We start from the raw sequence: 23,548 nt of genomic DNA on the forward strand, positions 1-23,548 counted from the left end.
TGAAAATTTGTGTGGAGTGAAAAAAAGTTCCCACAGAAAGTGTCTAGGAGCACGTTTTAGGGCATTTTGAGTCGTTTGGTGGTGGTCTGTGGTGATTTTTTTTCCACCGCTAGTTGGCGCTATCGCGCCCGACGATTATGGGTGAGTAGCTGGGCTCGGTCCGACCCTGAATCTGCAGGAATTATGTTTCTAGCCCCTTCCTAGGCCGAGAAAATTACTTAAAACCAATCCAAATAAATAGGGTTAGGGTTAGGAAATGTCATCAATTAATTTTTTTCCACCACTAGTTGGCGCAATCGCGTCCAGCGATTATGGGTGAGTAGCTGGACTCGGTCCGATCCTGAATCTGCAGGAATTATGTTTCTAGCCCCTTCCTAGGCCGAGAAAATAACTTACAACCGATCCAAATGAATAGGGTTAGGAAATGTCAGCAATTAATTATTTCTCAACCACTAGTTGGCGCAATCGCGCCCAACGAATATGGGTGAGTAGCTGGGCTCGGTCCGATCCTGAATCTGCAGGAATTATGTTTCTAGCCCCTTCCTAGGCCGAGAAAATAACTTAAAACCGATCCAAATCAATTGACGTTTGTTTAGGTTATTAAAAGTAGAAGGGAGATAGGTAGAAAGATAGGTAAAAATTTGAGAGTGTTTTAGAGCCCCCTGAGTCAGTCTGCACTGAGCCCGACGTAATTTTCCCCCAAATAGATTTCCCCCCATTGACAATGCATGGAGAGGCTAACCCTGAGCCTTAGAGGTCCGTGTACTTTGCGGCCAATGGATTTTCGTTTTGAAATGAGAAAACCAAAATCGGGAAACGAGCTGTTTCCCGATTACCATATAGAGATAGGAAAACAAAAATCCGAAAATGACCCATTTTCCGAATTTTGTTTTGATAATAGAAAACGGAAAACGGTAAAACGATCAGTTATCTGATTTTCTTTGATGTGCTTAAACATGGACATCGGGAATTAAAATACTGCGTGGAAATCTTCTTTCTCAATTTTGCGAATATTTTTGTGTTGTGACCCGGAAGCTATCAGTAGTTGGCGCGCGGTGTATTTAATTTGGAGCCAAGCTATCAGTAGTTGGCGGTGTATTTAATTTGGAGCCAGACATCCTTGAGACGCACCTCAAAATGGCATTGCACGAATATGCAGGTTTTATTTCAGAACACCGAAATAATGGAATGTCCTGTGGGGATATCGCCACTGCGTTATGCACCCAGTTTGGAACTACACGGGGGTTTTCCGAGAGGAATGTGCGGAGGTGGTGTGCTGAGCAGGGGCTTGTCAGGGACTTCTGCCCTGATAGTCAACTTGAAGTTGAAGTCGCTGAAGGTATTCTCGAGGTAGGTTTTTTTTTATCATCCGCCTTTCACGATTACCGCTTTTGTTAAGCATACAAAGGAATGCTACTCTTACATAAAAAGCTGACCACAGTTATATGCAAAGTCGGGCATCTGACTGGTGCTAATGCAATTTTTGGATTTAATTCATAAACACGTTGGTTGTTAATCAACAGGAAATATTTCTGTATTTTTAAAAAATGCACGTCTTAATCTTAAATTTAAACTAAGATGATTTACTATTTATAATTAAATATATATATTTAAGCAATATAGTAGGCTGCGAGTGGGGTAGGTAAGGGATATTCCCACGGGTGGTGTTCGGCCGTAGGTAACAGCAGGTAACAATATCCCTTACCTACCCCACTCGCACGAGTACTATATTGCTTTTATAAAACAATTTTATATTCAACCAATTAACATTTCAACACGAAGTTATTGATTTAAAAAATGTTAATTTCACCATTGTTTCTCCGCAACAAAAAATAGTTCCAGTCAACGTCTTGGTTTGGAATTACAAGAACTAACAGTTATCATCAGCGCGCTTTAGAATGTTTCATCGCAGAGTGATTTATTATTAGCTGTGAAAGTCCGAGTTGGGATGTCCTGGGATATTCCAACTCATGGAACGTCTCTCGTCCAATCAGAAACGGCTTAATAACTCGATAGAACCCAATTGTTTTATAATATGTATATATATTATGTATGCTAAACATCATACCTACACCCCCCACCCCCCCAGACTGGATCGTCTTTTGGTCGAAAAATGATGACTGGATATCTATCCGCAAAAGGGGTTAAAGCTTCTGAAGGCAGAGTGGGCAATGTGTTGAGAAGTATTCATCAACCCTACCACATTGCAAGACAGCAGGTAAGGTCAAATAGCATTGTGTTTTCTACATTTCAATAGAACATACGTGTTGAGATTCTAATCATACGAATGAAAGATTATTGAGTTTTTATTATAATGGAATTCTTATATTTTAGGGTGCCCGGAATCTGAACCCCATACCCTACAATGCAGAATACATGGGTCACAAGCTGCATGTAGATCAGAATGAGAAGCTTGTTATGTTTGGAGTGACTCATGTTATGGCTATCGATGGTTTCAGCAAGAAGGTGGTCGGTCACTCCACCATGCCAATAAAGAACAACATCGTGATTTATGAGGAAGTGTACCGGTAAATTAACTTCACAGACTTTGTAAGGTGGAACCCAAAGTTGTCTCCTTAGGAGGACCCAGACTTGAACAAGTACATTAAAAAAGGTTAAAACCTAGATTTGTAATATGGAAATAATTAATTTGGAAAAAACAAAAAACTTTTTCCCTCTTCCAGTTTCTTAGTTAATTTTCCAGTTTTACTATTATTGATATCATTCCAATTTTGACAAAAAAATGTAATTGTCACTTTAGCTGGCCATGGCTAAGAGACTGATGCTGTTTATGTATATTTTACGTTTGTCGGTGATTTATCTTCAGGCCTGCTGTTCTTTCCTATGGAATATGGGACCAGGTCAGAGTTGACTGTGGGAAAGAATTCTATCTGGCTTTATTCATCCAGGAAAAACTGGCAGAACATCGACACAATACTCAAAGGCAGCCCTACCTTCAGACACCTTCTACAAGGGTAAAATAAATGTGTTGTTAAAAATTAATCCTGGTTTCTTGCCATTGAGGCGTATTTCTAATGAGGGCAGGCAGACTGACACTATCCTTATAACCTGCACAGAACCATGTGATAGAGAGAATGTGGTCGGAGGTGAATGCTCGAGTCAACTACCCTTTGAAGACAGCTCTGGTACAGCTGGTGGACCAGGAGGAACTGGACATGGAGGACAACACATCCAGGTATTGTGTGTCAAACCTGACATGCCAGCTGGCTAGGATTGGCATCACAAATGTCGTACAGGCATGGAATGCACACAGGATCCCAGGTATGATTAATTTCATTTTACTGGCGGTATTACAGGCATAACTTGCTAATAAAGCAGTGTAAATTAATTTTGATGTTCTATTGTAGAGTTCAATCTGAAATGGATTCACAAATGTGTAGCTCAAATTGCAACACTGCAAATCCAGTACTTTCTGTAGAGGGGCAGATTCAATTAGTAAAACATGTTATTAGTTAGAATCAAGTTTTTTGGACGTTGACCATGTTCTTGCTTTTTTAGATGACTTCTACAGGTTTGGAGTTGAATGTAAATGAATACATGCTCAAAGCACAGACATTCATCTTTAATTTGAGGGCATTTACATTGGGTGAATTTTGTAGGAATGACCCCCATCTGAATGAAGCTGTCATTATTGTCAACTCCAATATGCTGTGAAAGACAACTAAAATAACAAGTCAAAACATCATTGGCAAAATGATTACCTCCCCACAAGTGTAACCCCTTTAATCTCACTACTCACTTTACTGTCTTGCAGGAAGGGGAATACCAAACGAACTGGCTAAAGAAGGGTGTCCTGCAAAACTTTCTGAGGACCTTCTGCCAGTCGGTGCAGTTGCAGCTGACCTGTATCAGCAGGAAATGGGATCAGCCTTGAAAAGAGAATCCATTTTTGGAAGTGATCCTTTCCCCTCTGAAGAAGCCCAACAATGGACTGAAACTGAGTTTGGTTCTCTCTTTGATTTGCTATCCCTCTTCCAAAATGTGGTTAACCATAACTATGGCCCTTTTAAAAATGCAGTGAGGTCTCTGATTGATATCACCTCAAGACATGTGCGACCTGTTACACAGTGACCTGCAATGGTCAATGAAGAAGCAGTATACCAAAAATAACATTTTATTACAACAATGATAAAGTGGAAGTTGTCTTTTTTCTTTTCTTTTTTTTAAAACGGTCACACACAATATAAACATTACAAACAACATCTTTCTGGTCATGTACCCATAATAACATCCAACAAACAAACTGAGGTAGTTCCAGTAATGTAAACATAACAAACAATAACAAACAATTATCTATCAAATCAAATCAATTTCTCTCTCCTTGAAAAGTGACAAGGCAGCAGAGAGACCCTTCACTTCATGTATTTTATTTTCAAAGTCTCCTGCCCTGCATTTCAAGCAGTGGTCTGATGTGACTAACCACAGCTCCACACAGGTACGACATCCAATTATCGATTCACAGCATGTGGCGAACATGGGATCTGCCATTACAGCTGCAAGGTTAAAAAAATATATATTATAAATTGATGCAGAAAATAACATTTAATTGTTAGTTGCAATATAGAAGGAAATTAACTAAGCAATCAGAAGTGTGTTTTATCGCAGAGTGAATGTTGAAGATGGCGATGAACACCCGTGACAGCTGGTCAGCGCAGTGCTTGAGGGTGGCAGGCGGCTATGTTTTGTACTGTAGAATGACCTACTGTTACATATCTTACACGTACCTTTACACACAAGACATGCAAAGGCTTCCTTTAAGGGCTGCAAACCGACATTTGCCATTATCTCCTCCTTTTGAGACTTGGCCAGCTGAGACAGCTGGTTGATTGAATTAGTGACCTCTTGGAGACTCCCGGCGGCTTGCTTCAGCTGGTCAACACGTCCAAGGACCTCCTGCAGGCTTGAATCTCCATCCCTTCGACTTAAATGTATGAACAGAAAAGAAAGGATTAAAGATTTTTTTCAAATGGTGCATATGAACAAATGTTTGAATATCTTTCTGAATATTTTATAAATCTTAATTTACTCTGTAAAAGCGTCAACCTATGAGACATTGTTGTCATATAATTGAATCATAATGACTTCATTCATGATCATCACTCAAAAAAGCAGACCAAATTAAGTTCAAATAATAATTATTCTTCCACTCTACTTTCTTTTTCCTTTCTTAACTTTTGCATTACACTGGTATTTCCTTCAGGAAGTTTTAGTTCATATATGAATTTGCCTACAGATCAAATGTTGTATTACCTTGTTTTAGCTCTTCTCCCATTCTGAAACTCCACAAAGTCACTTTCAGGCACAGCATATATTTTTCTTGAGTTCTGTTTCCAGAACTGGGAACCTAAGAAGTCAGAAAACATTAACTTCACTTGTTTTTAAAAGGGGTCATTGACTTTTTGGGGGTATTTCACACGGTTCCTTACGGTCTCCGAATAGGGTATGTAACATTGGTTGGGCTGTAAACAAACACGTGTTATTTATTTGAATGAAACACAGTCAGGGACATGAAATAACGTTAGCCACATTGCCAATAAACTAAACCATCACATCTACCGATAATAGAAACAGGGAGGATACGTTAGCAACAACATAATACTACAGCTTGCGGTTGTAATGAACAAAGGGTCAGAACAGCACCTTTTCAGCTACATCTTCTTAGCAAATCCTGCTTTACATACCTACCGGTTTCTAATTGTGAGATTTGCATATGAAAGAAGTGTCAATGGACTTTAAGGGTTCATTGTATGTACATTTTACCCACTGAACTGTCGTTAATCAACTGTGACAAGGTAAATTTGTTTTTTGCAATCAATGACTCCTTTAAAATCAACATTAAGGTTTATTAGAAACCACAAATTAGAAGCAAGTTTCTGATCATACAACTTACTTCTTGTGCCCTCAGAGTCCATTATTTCGTTTCCTTGGGTGTCCGTCAAGGTAATAGGCTCATCAGAGCCCACGGCATCTTGAACTTTGGCCGAAATTCGTTCAACGCAGGCCTCAGCTTCCAAAAAGCGCACAACAACTGTCCTGGAAGGACTGAGTTTCTCATTAACAATTTCTGCCAGATGGATTGACCTGGGGATAAATCAGACCGTCTTAAAATCACACCTATGGGCCTAAAATGATATTATATATTATAGGACGAGATTTTAGCAGCAGAGATCAGTTACATATTTAACAAGTTACATATTTAACAAGTAACCTTTGGAATGATCTTCCCTGGAACAAGCTAGCTCCACTAGCTCGTGGAGTTCCAGCTCGTGGTGGTGGTGGTGGTGTTTCAGTGGAAAAACCAGACGCAGAAAAAGATGTGGCAGAAGCAGAAGCCGGTGAGGGTCGGCGCATGAACCCAAAAGCAGGGGCACCAGCAGCGGGTGGAAGGTGCTCTGCATCGCCGTGGACCTCATAATGACTGCGATTAGTCAGATTAATTATTGAAAAATGGCCTGCTGGCTCTGGAAATATTGCCGTGTTGGAGTCGTCCGTGATATAAAGACTGCTGCAACTGACCTGTTTAATAGAATTAAATGAAAAATACCATAAAGGATTAAAAACATTGTAATTAAATAGTACAAATACTACTAATCCCGTGTTTTCCATAACAAATATACATCACAGGTCAACATACTTAAAACAATTCATATATACATTAGGGCTGTGAAATGATAAAAAAAAAAGTGTGGATTAATCTGTGGATTAATCATGATTTATCACATATTACCGATTTTCTCTGTATATTAATCATGACAAAAGACGGATATATACATTTAACATGTTTTCTTTTTTCATTAATGAAAACTAAAACAATGGTGCTGCAACTCAGCAGTTCTTTAATAATAATTCATTTTATTTGTAACGCACTCTTCAGAAGTTTGTTCAGAAGAATCTCAGAGCGCCAAGTCTTTAGCAGTTCTCTTTGCTTTTCCATATGGAACATTAATATATCATCATCCCAAAAAGAATTCGGGCTTTTTAGCTATTGTTTGGTTGAATACAAATGTTTCTTATCTTTTCAAATCAAACAGAAATGATTTGGGCTTCTTAGCCAGTGGATGGTTGAAAATGTCTCTTTATTGTCAAACAACCATTGACCACACCATGACACAATATAGTCTTCCTTTCGCCAGCTGGTGTGGCAAACTACCTTGTTCACATTCCCTGATAGTAAAGCTGACGGCTTCTTTAGCACCATGTGTCCTGTGACTGACAAGTGACAACAACGTCTTTCACACGGCATTGTGGATGAAGGAGTGGCTAGATATTTGCGAGCCCTGGCAGTTAGATATTTAGCGAACTATGCTAACTAATCAATCTAGTTGAGAGAACATCCCTAAACAGTTATGTCATGTCAACTAGTATTATTACCACTACTAGTACATCACTAGTCTCTCCAACAAATGAGTTATTGTTAAAATCAAAATGTTAATGTTACCGTTTGTAAAATTGCATGTGGGAAGTCAAAAAACTATTTTGCGCTCAAAAAATAGCCGCGGCTATGCTAACATTAACTCATTCTACCTGTCGTAGAATGACATGCCACCAAGCTAAGGCGCTGTGAACTGTGTGAGCATTTTTTTTGCAATGGATAAAAGTGTCAATTATAAGTTGAAAAGTAACATCACCTGAAAAATCCTGCAAATTTTGTCTGCAGACATGTCCTCTTGCTTCATAGTCAGCCGTTTGGGTCCGCGAAACAATATGAAGCTCTCCATTTCCATTCCATGCAATGTAACGGTTAAGCTTGTGAGAGGAACTTCCGGGTCACAACACAAAATCTTCGCAAAATTGAGAAAGAAGATTTCCACGCAGTATTTTAATTCCCGATGTCAATGTTTAAGCACATCAAAGAAAATCAGATAACTGGTCGTTTTACCGTTTTCCGTTTTCTATTATCAAAACAAAATTCGGAAAATGGGTCATTTTCGGATTTTTGTTTTCCTATCTCTATATGGTAATCGGGAAACAGCTCGTTTCCCGATTTTGGTTTTCTCATTTCAAAACGAAAATCCATTGGCCGCAAAGTACACGGACCCTTAGAGATAGGCCATTGGGCTTGGCATGGCAAAACCCTACAGGTAAGTAAGGTAAGCACAGGTAAGTAAGGTAAGCACAGTTAAGTAAGGTAAGCACAGTTAAGTAAGGTAAGCACAGTTAAGTAAGGTAAGCACAGGTAAGCACAGTTAAGTAAGGTAAGCACAGTTAAGTAAGGTACACTGTAAACGATTTAATGTTAAATTAACAGTAACTTACTGGCAACAATTATCCAGTAGTTGATGTATTTCCTATCACAGTAAAACTACTGTCAAAACTTATAACAGTAGTACAACAGTACGGTCGTTTGTTTTACAGTAGTTGTATTGTACTGTAACAATATCAAACAATTTATCGTATATATATATATATATATAGTATCTTTAAAAAAAAAATAGAAAACAAACAACAATATTACAACAATATTAAAATTATATATATACACTGTAAAAAATAGTTGTGCCCATTAGTCATGATAACTTCTAATTCATTGTCAGTATGACTACAAATTATTGAAACAGTTGGGATAACTCAGAATTTTGTGTTTATGTCTTCTCAACTAGTGAAAAGTTTTCAAACTAAGAAACATGATTCAATTGAAATTAAGAATGTCAGTCAAAAGGATGTACGGATAATCGCTTCTGTCATTGGCTGCCTACGTCAGCCAATGACAGTCCAAAAAAAACGTTGACAGGCAAAAAACCTTTCTGCTGCCGCTCATTTTCACCATATCGAAGTCGGTTTGGTAGTTTGGATTACCCTGCTAGAATCAGAGATCTCTAAAATAGATAGTTTATTTGAAAATAAAAGAGAGAAAACTATTTTTTAAAGCCTTTTCTGGATATCTCTGATATAGTGAAACTTCAGTGTAACTGCGTGTCGCGCGTGACCCCGCCACTCTATCTCCAGCGCTGCGCGAGGGCCGAGCTGATGGCCGAGCAGTGCACCGGGCAGATGAGCTCAATGTGACGGAGAAACCCACAGCCGTCGCACAGAGACACTCTCCTTTCTCCTCAGGAAGAAACTGGTGCCTGCTCCACAGTTTGTCATCACGGTGGGTTGAGTTAATTAAATGTGTTTTGTCTTGTCTTTTGCTAACTTGGTAAGTTAGCTACTGCTAACTTAGCCGTAGCTAACGTAGCTCGTGGTAACAGCTAGCTAGTTTCAGCCCAGCTCGGATGGATAGGTTTTTCAGGGGTATGTCATGATGACCATGAGACTCTAGGTCTCACGTCCAATTTCTCACAAAATTAGTAAGTAGTTAATAAAAAACTAAAACACATTCATAACTGACAATGTCACGGCGCGAAAAAGAGGGGTCATCCCTATGTTCCCCGGGCCCTATTTTCCCGGTTTTCCCAAAAAGGATCATATGTTCCCCTGTAGCCATACATACCGGGGAGCATAGGACCCTTTTTGGGAACAGCGGGGAACATAGGACCCTTTTCTGGGAAAAGGTTCTCCGACGTCTCTCCCTCTTCCACAAAAGGTGAAGACATGCAATGGTAGTTATCTCGGCCGGAATTTGGCAGTAATGGTGGAAAAAGTAACAGACCGGGGAACATAGAACCCTTTTTTTAAAAAAGGGTCCTATTCCCTGTTCCCCAGTCTCATACAAAGAGGGGAACATAGCATAGGACCCGGGGAACATAGACACGCTCCCGCAGGAGCCACGCATGCGCACAGACAGAGCGGCGCACAGCGCTTTCTCTACTGTGCTGTTACTTTATTCAGAGAAAGAGAAATATTCAATTAAATTAAATTGTATTTGTGTAGCCCTTAATCACCTGTCTCTGATAAATCGCTGTCTAATCAATACTTCATTCACTGCCTCTTCCGTGGTCATTACAATATTATGAATAGACTGCAGTCGAGTTCTCCGACGTCTCCCCCTCATGGCCTGCCCATAACTGGTTCGAATATTAAGGGCTGCCTAATGTTCGTTCGAATTTTGATTTATTTTTTGATATTTGAATTATATTCGAATAACGAAGTTCGGAGTCAAAGCCAAACACAGGAGTGACAGTGAGTTACTGTACTTGAGAGGACGCTTGTGTCTCTGTCACACTGAAACTTTCTCATGATTGGAAAGAAACATTAAGTTCTATTGAAGTAGTAGCCTTAAAAATTGAAAACAACTTACCCTACTCTAATTTCAGTGTGATGAGGATTGTAATGGAATGTTGACACACACAAACTGTCATTTCACCATATTAATTTGCATTGTTGCCCGTATTAACTGTTTGTAAATTGATTGTGTTGCAATTGTAGGGTGTATTGTAACTCTTGCCATTATACTGACATGACATTTTATCTTTTAGGTCCTGGTCTGATATGCTCTATTTCGCCTCCTCTTGATCAATGAGATGGATATGTAAGTTTTGCACGTACGTCACAAGAAATCGTCGAAGAATCCTTGAACACTACAGATCCAGTCATGGTCACTATGATTGTATATTTTCAACTTATACAACTACTAATGCTAACACATAGTAGCATTGTTATCAGCAGCAACCTCACTAACTCACACATACTTATACTCTTACTGTTCGTTGATTGTTATTGAAGTGAGGTGTCTCATGGCTACATCTATTTGACAGGCTAGTTGCTTTAATTGTGTATTCTGTCTCTTAACAGAATTCCAACCAAAGAAAAGAGGATGTCATTCTGAGGGGCCTGCCGTATTTCCTCCGTGAAGATCCTTCAAAGTTTCCTCAGGACTGCAGAGGTAAGCTTAGTTATTGTTACTGAATGAATTGATGAAACTGTTGCTTGCTGTAAATGTTTTAATGCCTGTGAAAAACTGTCCCCGTTTTATTCACCCAATCTTTTTGGTTACAATATATGGCATGCCGTTAAGGAAATTTACTTTGAATATATTGAATGAATGTTTGAATATATTGAATGAAAACTGACTCACTGGTGCCATCTTTCGTATGGGCCTATCTGCTTCTACCGGAAGTGTTATTTCAACCAACATCTCCTTCAAGAATGATGCATAATGTTCTTTCAGCAATGTTTTGTTGAACATGATTACTCATAAGAGGGTCTCCTGGCTGGGGGCTTCTGTAGCGGTGGTTGAGGCAGGTCAGTAGTCTGATGGCGTGCGGGTAGAAGCTGTCTCTGAACCTGCTGGTCCTGGTTTGGATGCTCCTAACCCACCTGCCTGACGGCAGGAGCGTGAACAGACTGCGGCTGGGATGGCCTGAGCCAGAGAGGACGCGCCGTGCCCTCCCCCCGCAGCACTGGCTGTACAGGTCCCGAACGGCCGGCAGCCCACTCCCGACGACCCGTCCCCGATCACTCTCTGCAGAGCTCCGTGCCCGAGGACAGCACAGCCGCCGCACCAGGCTGCGAAGCCCCCAGCCGGGACACCCTCTTATGAGTAATCATGTTCGCTAACCCTAACCCTAACAAAACATTGGTGGTCCTAGAGGAACAGATCATTCTGCATGGAATCAAGGACTACTCACATGCAGTAGTTATGTTAATGGGGCTGCTATATGCACTGAACATTGACTACCCGAAGGAGCTGCAATACACCTTCGAAGTCATTCAGAAGGTTCTCATGAACATCGGCATTGAGAACTGCTCTGCCAGGGTTCATGGACTGAGGAATAGACTTTTTCGTAAAACTGTGTAGACACTACACTGAGAGTTTTCTTTTGAGTTCTGTTACTACTATTCTGTTACTACTATCTGTTACTAGTTCATTACTATTGTAATGGTCACTGACATTCTCAGTTGCAAGAGTTTACAGAAGTAGACTGGGTTTGAGGTCTTTCCTGGAAAGTCTTTTTGACCTGTTTGGTTCTGCATCATTTTATTTTATATTTTTCTCATGTTATGAAAGACGTAATGAGTAGAGAACTAATTTGTGTTATTCTAAATGTGTTATTGTTCGTGTTATTGTAATATTCTAAATAGACACATACACACACACGGATCTCTCTAATTTTTTTTGTATACATCCCATATCTGCTTCCTCTGGTCTCATCTCCCATATTGCTAATTAATGTTTTATTTTCTCTTTAATAAAACAGTGACACACACACACACACACACACACACACACACACACACACACACCTCTGTTTAAATATTTCTCTCCCGCCTGCCTCACTTCCCCTCACTTCATCTTGTCATTGCCTGTCAGTAGGGATCCTTCTCTTGCTGGTACTCAATGGACGTAATGAGTACTCATTTGTGTTATTCTAAAGAGGAGATGTTTTACCCATAAGCTTGTGCTGTTTTTGGGGACGTTTTGTACTTGATGGGATGTGTTGCTGTGTTTACCTTGCCCATCTGGTTTATTAAAGCTTTGAAGAACTGGAATTGATTTGGTTTCTTTGGAACAACCAATAACCTATAGAGATGAGATCTTTAAGCATAATGTAAAATAAAGTTAAAAGAGAATTAACAATTATGTGGTACAAATTTAATCTTAAGAACTCAATTATGAAAGTTGACTCAAATAGAAATGTATAATGAAGTTGACATAACATAATAAGTTAGGTAAACTAGATATTGTAGGTAGACTGAAATGTATATTAATTATTTTCAGCTTTGGAATTCCAGTTGAAATAAATTAAGATTGTGTTGACTCAACTAAATAATTCTATGGGAACTGAATTTTGATTAAGTTATGTAAACTAAAGGTTCATTTTATTTGACTAGAAAAGTTTATTTGTTTTGAACCATTACACAATTGTCTCAACTAATCTTCACGTTCAGCTAACTTAACATTTTAAGGCAGCCCGGACACTAACTTTTGTTAGTTGTAACAACTTTTTTTTTTTTACAGTGTACAACATCAGTGTGTTATCTCTTTTTTAATGAAGTGTTATGAATGTGAGTGGTTCAGGAACTAAATACTCAATAAATGGGGAGATATTGAAGAACAGAAGACAGGGAGCGGAAAGCCAACAGGGATAACACACAGGGCCTTTTTTAGACGAAAAACTCTTGGGCAAAAGTAGTTTTGGAGTATACAAATGACTGCAGGGTGGAAAATGCCAACGTACCAAACCTGGACCCACTCTCTCATTGTCCATGCATATAAATAAAACACAATATTATATATTATATTATCTATCAACATTATTTATTATTATTATTATTATTTATCAATCGAAGCAGCAGCTCCTGGTACAGCAACGCAGGCTGAAACCCTGTCAAGTTCTGAAAGTGGTCTGTAAAGGGAAAAAAAAATAAGTTGACTCAGCAAAAAATAATTAAAAAGGCAAAACTCACATTATTAAAACAGTGTGAAGGCACAGGGACACTGCTCTTCACTTATCACACTGGACAAGCAATTTTAAAAGGCTAAGTGAATGAAAATATAAGTCTTGACATGATATGTATTGGCCCCTTTCAATTGCATTCTGATGGAGTACAGAGCCAAAAAAAAATGTCACTGGACTCAAGACTGCCCTATGTGCAGTAGCACTGTGAAATATAGGTGGTATGTTCATTTGGTTACTGTTAATTAATTAGTCTACTTGACTATGTGCACAGTCTTATTTGCCCATAATAGTCATTCAATTAATACTCTTACCTACGGAGCCCCTCTGGTGACATCTGGGAAAAAAATATATATCTGTTTGCCCGACTTAGTGATCTGTTTGCATGACTTGATAATCTGTGGCCACAATTTAATAAATTGCGGGAACGAGATAATTAATTTGTTGCCACAGTTTAATAATTTGTGGGAACAAGATAATTAAGTTGTGGCCACAGGTTAATAATTTGAAGGACCAAGATAATTATTTTGTGGCCACAGTTTAATAATTCGAGTGTGGCTGTGTTGTCTATTGTCGCAGCAGGGGTTAGACGCATGTCGGCTATGGACAAGATATAAGAGATATCGTTCTATTTTAACCTCGGAATGAATTACAATGACATGCTAAAGTCACTTGCTGTTAGGCAAGGAGTTATTATAAGTAAGAGGCACTTAATTAGGCTGCTAAAAATGCACGGGTACAGCCGAAGACAATATGATGACCCTCGGTGACGAGATAGACTTTATCATGCAACAGCTGAAGGGAAATGGAAACCTGCATGGATACAGATGGATGTACAGCAAATGCATGAAATTATTAATTGTCATTTGGCATCCTTGCAAATGATAATTATATCTGGCATACCGATTCATATGATAAATGAAACCATATGGAATCTGCATCAATGGTTGCATAGACAGCTTTTCCCGTAAAATAATTTGGCTTAAAGCGGCATACACCAGCAGTGATCCACATGTCATTGGAGGCTACTTTATGGAGGCCTAGAGGAGTTCGGTGGCTTCTAAGGTCCGCCCGACACTTGGTGCTGGTGTAGCTGTCAAAACGAGGTCCATCCTCTATCACGTCACCGAGGTCATCATATTGTCTTCGGCTGTACCCGTGCATTTTTAGCAGCCTAATTAAGTACCTCTTACTTATTATAACCCCTTGCCTAACAGCAATTGACTTTAGAATGTTATTGTAATTCATTCCGAGGTTAAAATAGAACGACATGCGTCTAACCCCTGCTGCAACAATAGACAACCAAAACATAAAAGACAACATAAGTATCTCGTTCCCACGAATTATTAAACTGTGGCCACAAAATAATTATCTTCTTCCCACAAATTATTAAACTGTGGCCACAAATTAGTTATCTCGTTCCCTTAATTTATTAAATTGTGGCCACAGATTATCAAGTCATGCAAACCGATCACTAAATCGGGCAAACAGATATATATTTTTTTCCCAGATGTCACCAGAGGGGCTCCGTACTTACCTTAGAAATTCTGCCAATCAAATTCGGTGAAGTCCCTTATGAATGCAGCCACGTGGGGATTGAGGGACACCTGCTTCCTCTGCACCATCTTATTTGTCTTCTTGCTCGTCTGGATCTTCGCCGTGCACTTGGAAAATTCAGGATTGATCTGACGAGAAACCTAAAAAATACAAAAATTAATTAAACCCATCGCTCGTGCACAATCTGTTTTGAGTGGTTTAAATCTGATTGAAATAATATGATAGCAATGTGTGACATGCACGCAAAGATATATGTAACCTAAAATAAAACAAGACTTCTCCTTTTGATCAGCAATCAAATTAACCTAATAGGATTGTTACGTTAGATCTAAATGCTGGGAATTGTATGTTACATGTTACACATCATAATAAAGTTCATCATAGCCATCTCTACAGTAATAATAAGGGATATTTTATTAGACCTTTAACTGTCTTTAGGCTGTTACGTATTTTAAGAACCCAAGCTGTATTTCCCTCACTTAACCACTAGGAAGTAGGACCAAACATATAAGCCGTAAATACTATACATAGCCACAAGGGGAGCAAGACCTTACTGAACGCTGCAATAAATACTTCAGCCACAGAAGGCAGCACCACAGACAAATGAGGAAGCCAGGGTAATACGTCACACCGGCTCCTCTCCCCTACTTCCGGGCCACGCGGACCAGACTATAACCTCCTTTATTTGGATTTGTAAATTAATTTGTATCACTTAAGTTTTTCTAGTAAAATAACAAGAAAGATAAAGATGTGTGGGGAATGGGGAGCCATGGACTTATAAGCCACTGTTAAATATGATCTGCGATTATAAAGGACCTGGCCGTATCACTGACATGTGCCTGGCATGAACCGATCATGCACTCAGTGCATGCTGATTCACGCACTTATTGGTTGGGAGCGGAGTGTATCTGCAAACTGCCGAGGGGAGAGACAACGCAGAGAAAAAAAGGCAATGGAGCGATTTTGTTTACAGGCTGAGTTTGGAGTTTTCCCTAAACAAGAAGTGTGCGTCGTTGAAGATGTGTAAGTGATGATCACCTGAGTTTGTTTTGTGTGTTTGTATAGATATAGATCAGACCTGAACAACTATGACGCGCGTCTTTTGCAGAGCACACAACAAAAATGCTGTGCGCTCTGCAAGCCGAGCGTCATAATTGCGCAGACGCAGACATCTCAAACAAGGCTATTTACCGTCTGTATACATAGACATCTTATAGATAGACGGAGCATTGGCTGCTGGGACGCGAGAAATACGGCCGCCATCTTGGAGTGGTAAACCGGGAGCAGCAACAGCAGCAGAAACAGGATGCCGGGCTGTTGTTCAGCGTATTCCTGCTCAAATCGGCGGACCATCCACAATAGGAATCGGGGGAATTACTTTTCACAAGCAAGGTCTAACATTGCTTTACTATTGGTATAATTGGTATTGAATAATAAAACACGCCAAACCATGTGGCCTTTATCATAGCTACACGTATGACAAAAAACCGCATGAAAATCGGTGGTATTCAGTGAGGTATGATTAATTAAATGCGCTGACAGTTCATTGCTCCAGCCAAACGGATTACACTGAGTGGAGCGGATGACCACTCCAAGATGGCGGCCCCGCGTCTCGTCAGCGCCAGTAGGCGGTAGCATTCGATGCTCCGTCTATCATATAAGATGTCTACCCATAGGGTGTGTTCGAAACCGCCTATTTGCTTACTACTCTTACTAACTATGACGTCAAATTGAGTAAGCAGAACGTAGTAAGCGAGTTTTAGGTAAGCGAGTAGTATCCGAATGTCTTCTACTAACGGGAACGTTTTTGTGCAAGCATCGCTAGCTTACTAGACGTACTCAACTGCCCCAGAATGCACTGCGTCTATTCAAAAAAACAGTGGAAGCAATGGCGCTAAACGGGGAACCGCAGCAGCAGAGCCCACAGCCAAACCGATGTAATTGTTAATAATTGTTTTTAACACATCACCGCAATCCTTAGGTTGAAGATGTACTGTGACGTTAAATGTGACGTTTATAATATTTAGTAACGGCGCCCCGGCCGGTAGGTTATTGACACGTCATTGATTCACAGTCACCTGAGGTGGTTAAGTAAGGACGGTCTCTGAACGTCGATTACTCAATGGATTACTCAATCATTATTTAAGGATTCGAGAAGTAAGCCAAATATTTAGTAGGTAGTAAGCAGTAAGCAAGTAGGTGGTTTCGAACACACCCATATGTCTGTATAGGCCTAGATGTTATGAGCCAATGCTACGACACTTTTAAACTGCTACGACACTTTTAAACACATATTTGCCTCCTTAGATGCTGCCATGCACTGCATAAGGGCACGGCACGGTTTCTGAGTGGTAAAGGACCTAACGTTACTTCATCTAAAAAACAAAATGTGCAAATAAGTTCCCTGATGAAGGCAAAGTAGGAAAGCATAGCGCCATTTATGCTAGCGAGCCAACGTGACGCGGTCGGATCGGATGTAGGCTTCAATGAACAAGTGATACATATAAATTATGTAGTATATCATTTCTGTTGTCGTGTTGTTGTACTTATAGCAATGTTTAATGACTTGGTTGTTTTCGGTTCTAAAGCTGTCCGATGCCAAACTTCGGTCTTGACTTCGTCATGTTTTTGACAGTTACGGCAGCTCGCAGGCTGTTGCCTGAGCCTGTTCTGTTGTCTACTACTACTAGTATCTCCCCCTGCTGGTAGGTTTTGCCCCCTGGGTACCATACATTCTTTAGTGCTGCCACATAGTGAAATTCATTGCACTGCATCGGGACTCACACTGCGCAACACAACGGCTATTAGATCATAATAATTTCACATGATCGATCATTGATTAATCATGCCCATCCCTAGTGTGCTTTAAAAGAAATGTATGGTGATCATGAATGTGGAAATTACATGATTATTTGTTTTCCTTGTTTTTACCTCTGAATGAAATCCAGGGTAGAAGCTGCCTCGGGCTGGTACTCAATATTGAAGGCATAATGAGACCCAAAGAGGACCGCCAGGGCAGAGGTGAAGTCCATCTGGAGGTTGGTTGGTGTTATAAACACCTTGCCCTCCAAGGCCAGCATCCATTGCTTCGCTGAGGAGAATGGAATCTCCTAGCAGAGATATGTATGTGTTAAACTTAATTGTTCACAAAAGTAATTACATATCAGAAGTTAATAAATAACTTAAAGAAGAAAATATTGTATATAGAAAATTTACATCATAAATATTGGTATAAAATAAAAAAGGTAAAAAAAAAAAGGAGGAGAAACAATTGCCAAAAAAGTGTATATTAGAAAACACATTTTATTCATCTGTTTTTTCTTTAAAGGATTTTTTGGACTCTGGGAACCCTTAATGATTGTTCAAGTGTAGCAATCTTACCCAGCAGGATTATTCTTGGCGTCCTGGGAAGGGAAAGCTGGGTCTCTGCGTCTGCCTGAGTGGTGGTGAGCTATATGAAAAAGTAACACAAAAGAACAAAAAAACAGTACTTGGATTCAATATTATAGTATCTAAGTATACTGTACGTTATCATGGAAATAACATAAAACAATTACTCACATCAGCTAGAATGAACAGGGCGTCCTCTTTTTCATGAATCAATACGACAGCAAGGCAGGGGTCAACTTCTGGCTCTTTTTGCCAAGTTGGCGAGGACTGTCCTTACTTCTTTTCCCCAACGAAGCAGCTGTGACTGGAAAAATGTCATTACCCTCTTCCCCTTGCTTTCCATGGACTCCCTGAGTCTTGCATCCAGCTCGATCCCTGTCAGCTGGTTGAAGTGATCAAGGAGGAATCTCTTCTGGAAGAGGAATGGCCATTCTTTAATCAGTTCTGCTACTCTTGCCCTGTCCGCTCCTCTTTGGCCCTCGTGGCTGAAAATGAGCTTGAGCTCCTCTTTTTATGAAGAAGAGACCCTTCGTTTCTCCCTCTGGGAGAACGATTGGCTGCCAGTTAATGCAGCCATATGAGTCTGTTTTGGCACATTTTCTGGCTGGCTCACTGTTGCCAGCAGTGGCAGCAGGAGTCACAGCAGGCCTTCTCTCTTTTCTCAATCGAGCTAGAGTGTTGTTTCTGTTGAGATTGTCGACTCTGGACTTCAGCTGCTGACAGAGCGTGTAGTGGCCACTCCCCATCTTTTCTCCCTCTTCTGTCCTGTCTTGAAGGCTATTAGGATATTTTTCTATGATGCCTTTTTGCAATAAATGCACACTGGCTGAGGGGGGGTTTAGGCAATGCTGTCTCATTTCATCCACCATCATTCTAACCATATGTCTCCTGTCCGAGATATCGGGGCTTCTCCTTCTCATTCAGCATTCTCCGGAGGCTGGCTCTACACTTCTCTAGGGGTACTCTAAATCATGTGGTCCAGTTGCTGTTTCCAGCTGGAATCATGGGGGACTGCACTGTTGTTTCCAGTTCTGAGACTGGTGTCAGGGTCAGTATTTGTGAGAGGTCTTGATGGCTCATAGTCGTCATTTGTTGGCTGCCTTTATGTACAGATATAGTTTAATGTTTCTCTGCATACCAACATTTAAGATATACAATGTCTATATAAAATATTTACATTTAAAATCTAATTTTTTTTCAATTAATTTATTAATTTAGTTGGTAGCCATCTAGTAAGTGGGATAATGTATAGCAAACGGGTCACAATTCGAGGCGAACAAGATATCTCTGCATACAGATCCTGTCAGTATATTGTGTTGTTTTTCTCATATTTATTTTTTTAATAATGAATACATTTGATTCATCCCTTTTCCTCCTTAGTGGGGACAAGGGGTCCTGCCAGCGACGTGGCCAGACAGCAGACCCACTGGATTTCTCAAGAGTGACCCCTTTTGCTATAAATGATGCCTTACCTCTGTTGCTGAATTTGTGAAGAAGTTTCCTGCAATCAACAATTGACAGCAGGTCTTTTATGTCATCTTATCTGATTTACATCATGTCGTCTGCCTCCCTCAGACCCATTGCAGAGAGACTTTCTACAAGTCTCCCGTGAGTCTCGTCATCAATATGGGGGAGGGTGCCACATATGATGTCCTCCATCACTCGTGACCTAAACAGACTGGTAAGATCAGTCTGTTGTGGCGTGGAGAACAGCAAGATCGAGATCAAACCTCCTATATACAGGCACCGGGTAATAGTCAGCAAGACTGTCAGCCCCTACACAAACATACTGAGTCTCACAGCTATGCTGTAGACTAGAGCTGGGTTTCGATTCACATTTCAAGAATCGATTCGATTACCGATTTTTAAGTTTCAAGAATCGATTTTTTTTCCGATTTTCCTCAGATTCCATCCGATTCTGATCTGATTTCCGATTCGATCCGATTTCGATCCGATCCGGGGGTTAACTGTTATTAAAATGAAAATGTATTTGAACCGTTTCCTTAACTTCATGACTGTGTAGAGAAGCACACTATTAAAACTAGTATTATATCAGTATTAAACAGCAAATCTTACAAGTATTGGTAGTTACTGATGGCTGGAAAGACTGATGAAAAGGTTAAGGGTCAATCTACCTTCAAGAAAGATATTCAGAGACATAAATGGAGGACTCATTGAGGTGACTATATCTGCAACAGTGGATTCCCACTGGGACACTAACCAGTGCATTATTATTACGCTTGAAAATAATTAAGAATTCACCCAAAAGCGTTGCTACCAAAAGCATTTATTTATTTTAAACTGCTACACTTAATAACTGAGAAGTACTGAAACTGGAAGTATAAAATGTAACGTGAGCATTTTTCTTTAAAGTGCGAACATAAGAACAGAACAATTTAAAACTGTAAAAGCACTGAATGGCGTCTATATGAGCATGTTCAAAGTCTGTTCTAAAACCAAACTCAAGATTTGTTTTCAAGAATATGCAGCACCCTAAGTGTTCAGGGGAATCCCATGAATATTTTCCATGAATATATAAAATATTATTTTTTTTAATTCTTATTATTTATTTTATTAAAGAAAATCGATCTTTGGACGTACGAATCGATAATCGGTCATTAATATGCAATCGATTAAAAATCGGAAAATCGATTTTTTTCAACACAGCTCTACTGTAGACAGTGCACAGTCCAAAACTGGAACTGACTGATATTTTTCCGAAACAAAATACACCTTTTCCTGTTGACTATTATTCGAGCAATCTTACCCAGCACATTGCCACTGTCATTGAGATTAAGAACAACAGTCATGCCCTTTTTGTGTGTGGTGCCTATGTATGTGGCACTTGCTGCTTCCATTGTGTGTCTTTTGTTTAACCCCCCTGCACGTCACATGCTTGCTGAATCGCTGCATTGTAGATTTGACTATCAAATGCATGTGCCTGATCAATTTGGAGAACGGGAGCAAAAATGTTCCCACTGTGCAGGTAGGCCTGTAGTAACTGGTGCCTTTCTGCCAGAGTGCTACCGAGACTCTTAAAGTTGCGGAGGCTTTCGTGCACACTGCTTAAAATATGTGTGCTTACTTTCAAAGCGCAATGTCCAGAGGCGAATGAGAGGACCAAATTTTAAGATAAGGTCTGGATAGTGGAGAAGGTAGTGGTGTTTTGGTTTTGCAGATTTGTCTGGAAAAAGAGACACTCTAGAGTCCAGATATTCCCTGATTAGAATGTTAAGATAGGCCACCTGGTTGGCATGGATTTTGGGTGCACAAATAAGCTCCACTATCTCCCTAAGTTTAAGGCACAACAACCAGACTTGGTCTTCCAGGGGATTCTTTATTCGATCACCAATAAGAATTGGGAGAAGCCGCAATAGGCACCAGTTCTGAGCAGCACTCCCACCCAACTTTTGCCCTTTTGGCCTTACATCACATGGCCGGTTACTGGCATCACTTCCTGTAATTTCAGATTAGATATACTTTCTGTTCAACTGAGTATACGAAAAGTGTTTCCCACAGACACCAGGTTCTCAATGTACAACGCGATGAATCATTGGAAACAATCCCCTCAAAAAAGATCGTGCCCTAGGCATGGTGGAAGGCCTGGTTGGCACACATGAAAATGTTTAAGTTAGTTGAAAACTGAGTCAAACTTCACACCCTCAATCATGAATTCTGACCCCTGGACAACTCCTCAACACAGTTTTCATAGGTTTCTTTTGTCCTTACTGGGCCAAGCTTTGTGGGCTCTCTTTCAAACTTTCTGTATCTATACTGCAGTATCGACAAAAGTTTTTGCTTCTGCTGAAATTTTCTGTGAATCCCCAATAGAATGTGATCCCAGGTTATCACCTACGATTGCTATCACTGCCCCCTGCAAGGTCACACCACTGTTTAAAGTAATGCCAGACTCCTCAATCTCCTTAAGCTCATCTACTAGGGTAGAAAATACTTTTTCTTGGCCAAAATGGCGAATATCAACTTCCCTGCAAAGAAGCACCAACTGCACAGGGTCTATAGCGGATCTATTATGTGGCAGTATTTCACCCAGTGTCATGTAAACAGCAAGGAGCTTGTGCTTCTTCTTGCCTGATCCAAGTGGGTTTGCAACCTCAAAAGCATCCTGATATAGTATGATTGACACAGAGGATGGTGCTTGCTGTAACAGGGGGTTTTCTCTACAGTTCTTACCATCGTGCACATCCTCTAACACATGTGCGGCTCCCGCAGAGTGCATCTTTGTAGCATTGTACTGTTACCAAACTTTAGGGTTGCTCAGAAGTGCTTTAAAGTGTCTTTAACTGGCACATACTGGCAGAAACGTTCTTTACCATTAGGATCAATTCCAAGATAAACCTGAGTTGGCTCAACGTAACTGAAATTACTCTTGAAAAATGTCTTTCTAGTTTGATCTGAGCGAAAAACACCCTCATTGTGCATCTTCAGTAGATTTTCTTTTGATAGGCCATCCAGTATTTCATTGATTCTATCTCTGGGTATCCCAAGTTTTTCTAGTTCTTGACTTATTATAGTCAGTATGTGTGCCATTCCATTTGAATTGATTTCTTGGAACTCTTCAATTAGAGCTGAGATTGTTGTGGCTGGCAAAAGCATCTTAGCTTGCATTCTAAGATAGAAGAGCGCTAAGTTTGTCAGGAATACATCTCCATCTTCTTTGTTTGAGAAACTCTCCCCAATTTCAGCAAATTCTGCATGGTCTGTGCCATAATCATTCCCATTTCCATCATCAGGATTGTCGGTATTATCACCAGACACTCCGCCGGCAGAAGCTGCTTGCTCAGCTGAATGCTTTCTGCTCATTTGTGAGAGGAAAGAAGACCTCACCCTGAAATTATTTTTGCAACTTTCAAAAGGGCATTCAATTTTCTTGCCATCTCTAATGTGCCATTTCAAATGTTCACATAAGCTGGAAAAGTTTGTTGAGGTGAAGGCACATCCCTCAATATGGCAGGTCAGATCAATACATCTTGGAGACCTGCTGACAGCTGGTTTGGGCTTTGAGTGGTTGCGATCCATGTGAATCTGAAGGGCAGTGGCAGTCCTAAAACTACAAGGACACCCAACAAGCCCACAAGAAAATCTAAAGTTAGCAAGATTCCTGTGTTCCTTGACATGCCTAATAAACACAGAGATAGTCTCTGCAGAGTAACAACATTGTTTGCAAGAGAAACCCATTTATAAAGATCCCCAATGTATTTATTATTTATTCACATCTTTAGTGCTCACCTTAAATCTACATTGTTTCCTCACTTCCTTTTTTTATATCTCTTGTTTAAATG

The 23,548-nt window shown here is 40.1% G+C and overlaps 1 long non-coding RNA gene and 1 pseudogene across 2 annotated transcripts; both read right to left on the reverse strand.

The window, feature by feature from the left end:
• Positions 1-7: 7 nt before the first annotated feature.
• Positions 8-8,054, reverse strand: LOC130378630 (uncharacterized). Of its 2 annotated transcripts, XR_008894816.1 has the most exons (5): positions 7,650-8,054; positions 6,230-6,537; positions 5,272-6,102; positions 4,746-4,942; positions 8-4,514 (listed from the first exon to the last, which is right to left on the reverse strand). It is a non-coding gene; the product is annotated as an uncharacterized LOC130378630 (long non-coding RNA). The 2 variants fall into 2 exon arrangements; XR_008894815.1 differs by having other exon boundaries at positions 4,746-6,102.
• A 6,188-nt stretch (positions 8,055-14,242) lies between these two features.
• LOC130378627 (uncharacterized) lies at positions 14,243-22,485 on the reverse strand (annotated as a pseudogene).
• Between the last annotated feature and the right edge of the window lie 1,063 nt (positions 22,486-23,548).

This window comes from Gadus chalcogrammus, unplaced genomic scaffold, assembly GCF_026213295.1.
Source record: "Gadus chalcogrammus isolate NIFS_2021 unplaced genomic scaffold, NIFS_Gcha_1.0 GACHA092, whole genome shotgun sequence".
Taxonomy (NCBI): domain Eukaryota; kingdom Metazoa; phylum Chordata; class Actinopteri; order Gadiformes; family Gadidae; genus Gadus; species Gadus chalcogrammus.